Consider the following 12,367-nt stretch of genomic DNA (forward strand, 5'->3'; position numbering starts at 1 on the left):
TGAAAATTACATGCATACTTTAACGACCATGTATTGTGTGCATGTTGGACAAAATTAATTAAATTCGTCGTTGTCTACCTACCAGTAAAAAATCCATGTTGACTTTCTCTTATATAACTCTTTACGTTATTATATACTGCTGGACAATGAAAACCGGACACTTTAATATTTGACATCTGAATTGCAATAACAGCTCGCAGGTATATTACAGAATGTTCGGCAGATCATGTAGTACCATATGCACCATTCATAGGCTCGGACTTTGTTTATGCATTCGCACTTAATTCAGTTTCTGCAACATTTAGTTAGCCCTTGTACCAGAGCTTTTATCGACCCATTGCGTTATCACAAAAAATGCAAGTGTCCGGTTTTTTTTGTCCAGCAGTATATATTCGCATATATATAATATTTTCAAACACTTTTGCTGGGGCACATAAAATTGCAATAGGTCTATAGTTTTCTATTTTTCTAGAATCTCCTGTTTTTAAAATGGGGCAGACTTGCATTAATTTCCATAGATTAGGGAAGTATCGATTTCTGATAATTAAATTAAATATTGAACACAAAGGTTTTTCTAATATTCCTGCACATGCTTTCAATACATAAGGAGGGATTCCATCCGGCCCAGTTGATATTTTTGGTTTTAATTTTTTTATCGCTTCACAATATTCTTTAGATCTTACTGTACTAATTGATAGTTCATAAGGAATTTCCGTTTCAGAATATTCTGATGGATTATAAACACCAGTGTTACCTATAATATAAGAAGAAGAAGAAATGGAGTAGGATCACGGCTGTTATCGCTCCGTAAATTAGTGAAATATTACAGTGTGTGCACGTTATTGAAATGAAATAATAGTGTGAAACAATGCAGTAAGTACTTAACTTTGTAACTAGATAAAAATATGGGAAGGAAATACGTTCTTTATGTACTTTATTAACTAATTTGTGGTCCTTGCAAATGTAAACAAACAGCATACAAGTCGATTAGTGCACCTATTTTTTATGCAGCACGGTTGGAGCTTTGTGTCGGATTTCTCCAAATATGAGTACTTGCTCAGAATGTTTTAAACCTGTATCAAGACAGGATATCTCATCCAAAATACAGTGCAGTGGTTGCTGCAATTGGTATCATATGAAATGTGTGCAGTTAAAGGAAAGTGATGTGGAATATTTAAAATCTGAAAACAGGGAATGGCGATGTACTCGTACAAAATGCATGAAAGAACGGCGCAGTAGTCTACTTCTTGAAAGTGCGGAGGAACCAGCTAAGGTAGTGAATCCAACCCTAACGGACGTATATGAACTGTTACAAGCTCTTACAAATGAAGTTAAAAACTTGAAGCAGCAGCAAGAAGAAACGGAACGTGAACTAGGAAAATCACTAAATCTTGCTCACGAGAAATTAGATGAAAACGCTGAACTAATAAAAAAACAGTCCGAGAGTATAGGTGCATGCTTAGGGCGGATAGAAGTGTTGGAAAGTGAGAATCTGTTATTAAAGAAGCAATTGAAGGAGACACAGCTTCAAGTAGACGATCTGGAACAGTATGGTAGGAGAAATACACTTGAAATATATGGTGTACCAGAAAACATGAATGAAGATCCCTACGAAATTGTAAAAAAAGTAGGACAAGTACTAGATGTAAAGGTAGAAAATGAAATGATTGACATATGTCACAGAATGAAAAAACTTCCGCAACAGAAATCGGCAGGCATTATTGTTAAGTTTGTTAGACGTGTAGTTAGAGATAAGATAATTGAAAGACGTAAAGTTAAGAGAAATCTAAACTGTACACATCTGGGCTACACAAATAACGAAGTTGTATATATTAATCAAATTCTCACTCCCCTCAGGAAGAAAATTTATAGCTATGCCAGGAAAGTTAAAAGAGAGAAAAACTACGCATACTTATGGGTTGATGGTTCAGGGTCTATAAAATTAAGAAAAAGAGAAGGTGATAGAGATATTTTTGTTCTGAAAACAATTGAAGATGTTGATAAGTTAGTATAATTTGAAATGGCTTCACAAAAGGATGTATATGTAATAACTGATGACATAGATAACTTGAAGCAATAAATGGCTTCGTCTGATATTATGGTTTACTATCAAAATGTGAGGGGTCTCAATACAAAAACTTATGAGTTTTATGTAAATAATATAGCAAGTAGATATGATATTATTGTCTTAACAGAAACATGGTTACATGATGGGGCCCTAAACAGTGAATTATTTCATGATAATTATAGGGTCTTTCGTCATGATAAAACTAGTAATCATAAAGGAGGTGGTGTTCTTATTGCAGTTAAAAATAAAATACCTTCAGATGTTGTTGATCTAAAAAGTAATCTTGATATGTTATGTATTAAAGTCTCTATATGTAACAAATTGTATTATATAATCGGGATATATATCTCTCCTGCTTCCAAAATTGATATCTATAAATCATTTTACAATTTGTTTGAATGCAAAGAAGAGTTACAAAATAATCTATTTATAATTGGAGACTTTAATTTACCGTTGATATCTGACTGTTCATACAATCTACAAGAAGGTGGGCCCTGTTATAAATTGTTGCAAAACTTTTTAAGTTTTTATGATTTACATTCAATAAACAATGTTAAGAATGGCAATAACAGAACCTTAGATCTTATACTTACTAATGTGTATAGTAACATTACAGTATCTAGAGATGAATATCCTCTTGTTAAGGAGGATGTACATCATCCTGCATTAATTATAAATGTGTCTATGGAAATAAAGTTCAAGAGTATTAAAAATAATATCACTCTCAAAAGGAACTTTTGTAAAGCAAACTTTATGCGCATGTACGAATTATTACGAGGTATAGACTGGGCATATTTATACAAAATGGGTAATGTAGAAGAGGCCATAACTTATTTTTATAATGTAATTAATAAGGTATTTGATGAAACTGTTCCATATAAGAAAACTTATATGCACAGCAAATATCAACGATGGTTTACCGTAGAAATTATTAATAAATTAAAACAAAAAGAATATCATAGAAAACGAAAGAAAGATAGTGTAAATAGCGAGGTAGAATATAAAAAGCTTAGAAAAATAAGTAAAATATTGATAGATAAAGCATACAAAATCTACATCAAAGAAATAGAACAAAATATACAAAAAGGTACCAAAGAATTCTGGGAATTTGTGCAAAGTAAAAGGGGCAAGAGAACCAATTATAATCCTACAATGGTCTTTGGATATAAATTACTTGAAACGAGTCAACATATTGTTAATGGCTTTGCGTCCTATTTTAAATCAGTGTATGTAGATAGTACTGGTGTTTATAATCTATCAGAATATTCTAAAACGGAAGTCCCTTATGAACTATCAATTAGGACAATAACATCTAAAGAATATTTTGAAGCCATAAAAAAATTGAAACCAAAAAAATCAACTGGGCCGGATGGAATCCCTCCTTACGTATTAAAAGCATGTGCAGAAATATTAGAAAAACCTTTGTGTTCAATATTCAATTTAATAATAAAAGATCAATACTTCCCTAATCTATGAAAATTAACGCAAGTCTGCCCCATTTTAAAAACAGGGGATTCTAGAAATATAGAAAATTATAGACCCATTGCAATTTTATGTGCACCAGCAAAAGTATTTGAACATATTATATATATGCGAATATTTAATCATGTAAAGAGTTTTATAAGTGAAAGTCAACATGGATTTTTTACTGGTAGATCGACAACAACGAATCTAATTAATTTTGTCCAATATGCACACAACATACTGCATGATCGTTCAAGTATGCATGTAATTTACACTGATTTCTCCAAAGCATTTGATAAAATTAATCATGATGTCTTGTTAAAAAAACTTTCAAGCTTTGGGTTGACACATAATTTTTTATCTCTTATTGAGTCGTATTTGAATCATAGGAAACAGTATGTAACATATAAAAATGCTAAGTCATATATGTATACTGCACAGTCAGGGGTACCTCAAGGATCCAACTTAGGACCATTGTTTTTCATTCTTTTCATAAATGATTTACCGTTACATGTTAAACATTCATATTGTTTAATGTATGCTGATGATGTAAAGTTATATAAACAAATTAATGGGACCCAGGATGTTATGAAACTACAAACAGATTTAAACAGCTTGTTTGAGTGGAGTGGTAAAAGTAATCTTGGACTCAATATCAAGAAATGCTGTTTTATGATAATATCAAATATAGAACATACCACACATTATGAGTACTTCATTAATCAGGAAAAACTGAAACAAGTGAAAAGTATTAAAGATCTGGGAGTAATAATTGATTGTAAACTAGAGTTTCATGAACATATATCTCATATAATAAATAATGCGTATAGATCTTTGGGTTTACTAATAAGAAATTGTCTCAATTTTAGCAGTACTACTTCTATTAAGCTTCTGCATAGTGCCTTAGTTAGAAGCAAACTAGAATATACATCTATTGTTTGGTCGCCACTTTACAAAACCCACATAAAACAAATAGAACAAGTGCAAAAAAAGTTTTTGAGATATCTATATTACAAGAGGTACAACATGTCTGCATTCGCAAACAGAGTTTCATATGTCCTTTTACTGAAGAAATTCTCATTTATGACACTCAGCAATAGAAGAGAATTAGGACAACAGATATTTATTTATAAAATTATAACTGGATTGTTGGATAATAGAAAGTTTCTTCACCAAATATGTTTCAATGCTAGCACATGTAATTTAAGAAAAAGAAATTTATTGCTATATAATATCCCTAAAACTGAAAAGTACAAACAATCACCATTAATTAGAATGAGTAGTATGTATAATAGAATAACATCCACAAATCCAAATATTGACTTTAATCTTAACATTTTGGAATATAAAAATGCTATAAAAGCCACACTTAACAGAGATACTTTCACAAATTGTTGATTATTTATTGTATTTATTAATTATTGCAGAATATGTTCTATATGTATCCCTATATCCACATAAATGGGTGTGTGTGTATATATATATATAATGTAAATATATGTATGTAGATAAGCTTAAGGATATGTGCCCATTAATATGTGAATGTATATATTTCATTGTTGTTTCTATCTTATTATGATCATATTTATTCTGTACATCTCATGTGAAAGGTGATAATATTGGTTGAGGATATATGAATAATTTATGTGTGTTGTGTATATGTTTGTATGTGTGTATGTATATGTAGATGTGTATGTATATGTGTGTATATATATATATATATATATATATATATATGTGTGTGTGTGTGTGTGTGTGTGTGTGATGGTGTGTGTGTGTGTGTGTGTGTGTGTGTGCGAGCACGTCATTACTCTACGTTATATAAGTGTACTTATGTTATAGTTAATAACTATGTAATATGTATGCATGGTATTTAATCCCATTTATATTCATATTCACATTATTTATGTTATATTAATGCCTCTGTAATTGGAGATATCCTTTCTCTGTAGAAGGCAAATAAATAAATAAATAAATAAATACATTGATTCAAAATAGGACGCAAAGCCATTAACAATATTTTCACTCGTGTCAAGTAATTTATTTCCAAAGAACATTGTAGGATTTAGTATAAGGATAAGGATGTAGCTATAGGGTTAATTTGGATTGCATTCTTTTGATTGATTGATATGTTGTTGTAAGTCCACTTTATGCACAGTAAGGCTAATCGGGACTGGACCTACAGTTTAAGAGGGATCCGAACCACTATGTGCCTCCACCGGGTATCGAACCCGAACCCCTTGATTAAAAGGCGACGACGCTACCACTGCGCCATCGGGGAGGCCCCGATTATATTCTTGTCATATGTGTATTGTTCGTTCTAGCATATGTTTGTGTGCATTGTACCATGCCCCCACGTATAGCTCTTTCTATGAAAAGAATCATTCCACATCTGAAATTAGCTCCAGCTCAATTTTTTTTTCAAACATAGCTGCCCAAGCTAACCCTGGCAGACTGTAAAAATGAGCAGGGTCCAATTCATAAATATTCATAGACAATTTTCTAAAGGCCTGAAATACGTCAGCAAGAATTGTCACATCTAACTTTAGATAAGCATCATGGTAATCTCCCAGTGTCTTACACCCTAATTTCTTCAACATTAATTGTGCATAATGGTAATCTTTATCTGTAATATTATTTTCTCTGAGTTGGCTGTAGAACTCCTTGAGAGGAGGAAGAGTTTCATCATTAAATTTGGTATGGTCAGTTACATATTCATATGGATATACCAATTTTTGTCTAATATGTTCTATGCCCAAGCCAGGAATACTATTAGTTGTGATTTGAAACTGATCATCAGATAATTTGTTGGCAAAAGCATCCAGGCCAGCAGTGATATATCTCATAGAGTCTAGAAATTTCATCTTAATGGTACCACCACCAGGAATCTTTACTGTTTTACTAAGACTAATGTACCTTTCTTGATTTTCTGCTAGAACATTTATATGCTCTGTATCATAACTTAGATGCCTAATTAAATAGTGGAAATCATAGCCACTGCCATTATGAAAGAATATGGGGACAAATTTGTCTCTTTGTATTTTGAGATTACAGCTGTATTACACAAAATCCCCAATTTTTTTCCTGTGAAATGTTCATGATGATAAATTTTCTTATTTTCATTTGTAAAATATGAATTACACTGTGGGTAAATCTCAGTAGCATCATATAATTGTTCTTCATCAGCAGATAATGGTACTCTTGGTTTTGACACAGATAATACTTTACCAATTTTTCTTACTTATTCTTTTATTTTTTTGGAAAAAATGTTTGACAGCATTAGGGACTCTGTATACATAAGGCTCATTACGTTTTGCTGAATTACGCCACACAACTACGTATGTGACCATAACTACAAACCTCATGGAGTTGATAACGCGTAGTAGAAGATATTTCAGAATCAGGGTCTGAATAGTTGAATGGTTTTGAGAAAAGCCTCAAAATCTGTTATTATTATAGCTGGATGCACCAACAGGGCCTTGTATTGTTTGAATTTCTCAACTTCTTTTGGGTTGGGCATAATCATACGCACAGGCTTGTTCTCACCACAGTATTCTTTGGGTTCTTTAACTTTCTTGTCAGCAATTTCTGGATTATTATGTTTAACATATTTATCTTGAATACGATTATCAAATGTAGTCAAACACCTACGACAAATTTTGATTTCCCCAGGATATTTAGTTATTTGACTTCTAACCAAACGAGAAATATTACGAATAAGACAGTAATGGAAATCCTTGTCATCTGAAATAAGTAACAAATCATCACTTTTCCATCTCTACCGATTTCCTTTAGGTCCATCTCAACGTTCTCCCTCCATATTCGTCTTGGTCTTCCTACAGGTCTCTTACCATCAGGTTTCCCAACAAGAATCCTGTAAACTCCTTTTCCTCTCCCATTCGTGCCACATGGCCTGCCCACCTAAGTCTTCTTGATTTCATTATTCTAATAATATCTGGACATGAATACAAATTATGTAGTTCTAAATTATGTAACCTTCTCCACTTATGTCTCCTCATCCCTTTTAGGTCCAAATATTTTCCTAAGGCTCAAATACTCTGAATTTATGTTTCTCTTTCAATGTAAGGGACCAAGTTTCGCATCCATATAATAATACAGGTAAAATTACTGTTTTGTATATTTTAACTTTTAGTTTCTTAGATATTAAACGAGAAGACAAAACTTTATGAAGAGAAAAGTAACATGCATTTCCTGAATAAAGTCTGCTTTTTTATTTCCTCTTTAATATCATTTTCATTTGTTAGTAATACTCCTAAGTTCTTGAATTTGGAGACTGATTCAAACGAGTTGTTGTCAACAATTAGATTTTGATTATTACCTAACACTTCGTTTCGGTCTGTAAGCATATATTTAGTTTTTTCTTTGCTAACTTCCAAACCTATCTCTTTATCTGCTTTGAAAAATATTTTAGTATTATTCTCAATTGTATTTATATCATCCCCTAATAATTCTACATCATCTGCATATGCTAACAACTGAGTCACACCGTTTAATTTTAGTCCATCATTAGTGTCTCTTACCTTCCTAACAACGTATTCTAAGGCAAAATTAAAGAGCAATGGAGATAATGCATCTCCCTGTTTTAACCCATCATGAATTGTAAATTTTTCAGACACATTAATACCCACACGAATTTTCTGTTTCACTGGTACATACTTTTACCATATTAACAAGCTTCTTAGGTATTCCAAACTCGACTAATATATTATATAATTTATCTCTCTTGACCTAATCATATGCTTCTTTGAAATCAATGAATAGCTGATGGACACACTGATTATATTCCCACTTTTTCTCAAGTGTCTGTCTGATGAGAAAAATTTTGATCTGTAGTAGATCTGTTATGTTTAAATCCACATTGATAATCACCTATAATTTCATTAGCATATGGGGTTAGTCTTGTTAGAAGAATGTTAGATAATATTTTATATGTTGTTGAGAGTAGAGAAATTCCACGGTAGTTATTGCAGTTCATTTTATCATCTTTCTTAAACACAGGAACAAATATGGATTCTTTCCACTGTTGAGGGATTTCTTCTTTATTCCATATGAAGCAAATTAATTTATGAATTTGACATATTAACAAATTTCCACCATATTTAATTAACTCAGCTGGTATTAAATCAATGCCAGGTGCTTTGTTATTCTTTAGCCTTTTAATAGCATCTTTAACTTCAGTCAAGTTAGGTTCTGGAACTAAAGGTTCTGCTGTGTGTACTTCATTTACTTCTGATTTATCTACTACATGAACATTTAAGAGACCATTAAAGTAGTTCTTCCATCTATTTAAAATATCGCTTGGATCGGCCAAAAAAACATCGTTTTTATCTATTATCAAGTTTACTTTAGGTTGCCATCCCTTTCTAAATTCATTTACACCTTTATATAAATCTCTGATATTTTTGTTTTTGCTGTTTGTTTCAATTTCGTTAATTTTACTTTTCAAGTAATCTCTCTTTTTACTTCTAAACATGCGGTTAACTTCTCACTTTATTGTATTACAATTGCTTACATTTGTATCATCAGAGTTATTTAACCACTTAAGTCTAGCCTCATTTCTTATTTCTATCAGATTATGACATTCGTTATCAAACCATGGCTTACTTTTTCTTGGTTTATGGTATCCTATACTTTCTTTAGCTGCTGATTCTATTGCATTACCTGCGTGCTCCCAATTCATATTTACGTCTCTCTCACTTATATTTTCATGATCTGATGAAAATATAAATGAAATATCTGCTATTTATATCTGATATTTTTATATCAGATATAGCAACAGGATATTGGATACCTGACATAATATGTTTATACTCTGTCTCATACTGAATATAATGATGAACTAGCTCTGGATTATTTTTCCAATGAATTGGGTAAAGTTTTTTGCAAGACACACCACAGAAAACACTTGTTACCTTTATTTTTTATATTGACCACTGCTTTCTTGTTCTGAATATCTACTGGAAGAAGGACATAAGTAGAAGCAGAGAGAGGTGGAAATTGACTTATTTTCAGTTTTAGTTTATGTGGGAGTCCACATAATTTCCAGCCAGATCCTTTGGCCTGAAATTCCTCATCTTGTGTGAGTAATGTGTCCATAAGCTGGGTATAAATTTGTTCCAAATTATCTATATCACTCAAATATAGAGGCTGAGTCTTGGAACAATGGCAAAATGTATGACGTGTTTCATCAGGTTTCTCATATTCAGAGGGTAAAGTAGTATAAAACTTGAAAGATTTATTTTTAAGTTCATTTCTTAGGACATCTATTTTTAAAGATTTTATGTTCTTCAAGAAATTTTGATATCACAGTGTGGCTCTGATTCAAAAGGGTAATCATTGAGACGACCACCAAAAGCTATTGCTCTAAGTCTAGTCAAAAATCTACATTGTTTTGGTTTAGGCCCATCAGTTGAATCTATATCTGCTTGTCTTTTTCTAGGATTAATCTGGCTGGTTGATGGTTGAGATTTGCAACTCATCTTCTTATGTCTGTTCATATGAGGTATGCTAATAAGATTTCCACAATAGGGACAGGGTTGACTTGGTAATTTAGTATCTTTTGGTTGGCCACTACATATTGCCAAGTGTTTCTACAAATTTGTTTTAGATATGAATTTACCACAAATGTGGTAAACCATTGTTTTAATTTGGTATTTATATATATTTTTTCTGTATATATCACAACTCTAAAGGGTGTCAACATTTCAATCTCACTTAGAGATAATATACTTAGCACAAATACTTTTTAAAAAATTCAATAGAAACTAATCTTTGCTTAACTGTATCAAAAAATTTATATTATTTTGGGTATTGTACTTATATATAGATTTTGCTGGAGACACGAGTTTATGGGTAAGTGTATCAAGAAGAGTAAAATATTTTGGGTATTTTATTTATTCTAGAGATATGAAGATTACGAATACGAGAAAACCTCGTCAAGAGAATATTTACGCTTGTTTATTTCCTGGAATTGTCCGACCAGCGGGCGATCCCAAGAATGCGCTAACTTTGTAACTTCCGTGAAGCATCGACTGAAAGGCAAACGCGTGGACCTAAACAAGATCCATCGTGTTCGAAAGGTTTAACAACCTTTCGAAGCCTAAGATTATAAAAGGAAGCTCCCTCCCCGAGCTCGCTCTCATTTGATTCTCATTGGATTTTGACTCTCATCCGACGATCATTCTGGATCATTAGTCTCAGATTACACTTGAACAACTACAGAGTTACGACGACGGAACACAAAGTTACGGCTGCCTAGCATGCAGCGAGTCGCGCGGGATCGCTCGGATTTGTGAGCCAAGGGTCACGGAATCGAACCTTGGCATCAGTCACCATTCGGTCTGCAAGAAGCATCTGGACAAGAACATCACTCACCTGCCAGGTATGAACAAGCGTAAATAACCTTTAACTTCAACCTTCCATATCTCTTCCCTCTTAATCGGAGCAGGTTCAGCTAACAGGTACAATTAAGCTCTACCTAAAATGTATTATTGAAACATCCCTGTGACCTCAGATCCCAGGTAAGACGGGATTACAACATTATATATAGATTTTGCTGGAGACAGAAGTTTATGCTTAAGTGTATCAAAATTGTAAAATATTTTGGGTATTGTATTTATATATAGATTTTGAAGGAGACACAAGTTTATGCTTAAATGTATCAAGAGTAGTAATTTATTTTGGGTATTGTATTTATACGTATATGTATATAGATTTTGCTGGAGACACAAGTCTATGCCTAAGTGTATCAAGAATAGTAAAAATATTTTGGGTACTAGTAGAATTTACATCAACAGCACAATTATAACTAAACATATTTATCACAATTGCTCTTGCAAAAATTTATTACAACAACTCTCAGTAACAACTACTTTTTAACAACTGATGCCAATGCCCAAGAAATATATATATACATATATATATATATATATATATATATATATATATATATATATAGACACACACACACTCTCAACCAATCAGCAAGGGGTCACGTGACCCTGAAGGGACATCCCCGAATTTCACTAACAAGTATAAGTTCTTATTCTCAAATCTCCAAGTGTGAAGGAGAGAAGAAAGAAAGAGCATACTAATATATATAAATACCTACCCAAACAACAGAGTCACGTGACCTTAGGGTAGAATTTCCAAGCTAGATATTCAAGAATTATACAAGATAATTTATCAATGACATTACCCTATTGCATGAGTAACTTAACACTAGCAGACAAACATTATAATGTTGTTTGCAGAAAAATTCCGGACTAGATCAATACATGCACATGCATGTGATTAATACATCAGACCAAACATTTTAGTTGTCAAAACTCTCTTGATTGTTAATATTATTTAGATCCAAATATTATAAAATTAAACTGTTAAATAAGAGTATATAATAAGTAACATACTTGTAGTATTTACTAGATCTGAGCAAATATGAGAAAAAAATCATATTTTATTTCTTTATGAATATCTAAAAAAACTACCTTAGATAGAAGCAATGCAGAGTATCTAAAAAATAACTAGTAATCAAGTAGTCTGTAGTTTTTTTCATATTTTAAAAAAACACCTTAGTACCATTTCTCAAAAAGAATTAGTAATCTGCTTGGAGCATAATCCCCAAATACACTCTCAACCAATCAACAGAGTGTCACATGACTCTCAGGGTAGAATTCCCATGCTAGATATTCAAGAATGTTAATCACCCTAGTACAATGGTTTTTTAGTATTCGCACTAGCGTTGGGCATTTTGCTACACCTACAGATTAACTAGATTCGCCAGAAGATATGAAAATATAGCTTAATTTTAATCAA

The sequence above is a fragment of the Lepisma saccharinum genome, chromosome 7 (genome assembly GCF_977018435.1).
Source record: "Lepisma saccharinum chromosome 7, izLepSacc3.1, whole genome shotgun sequence".
NCBI classification, from domain to species: Eukaryota; Metazoa; Arthropoda; class Insecta; order Zygentoma; family Lepismatidae; genus Lepisma; species Lepisma saccharinum.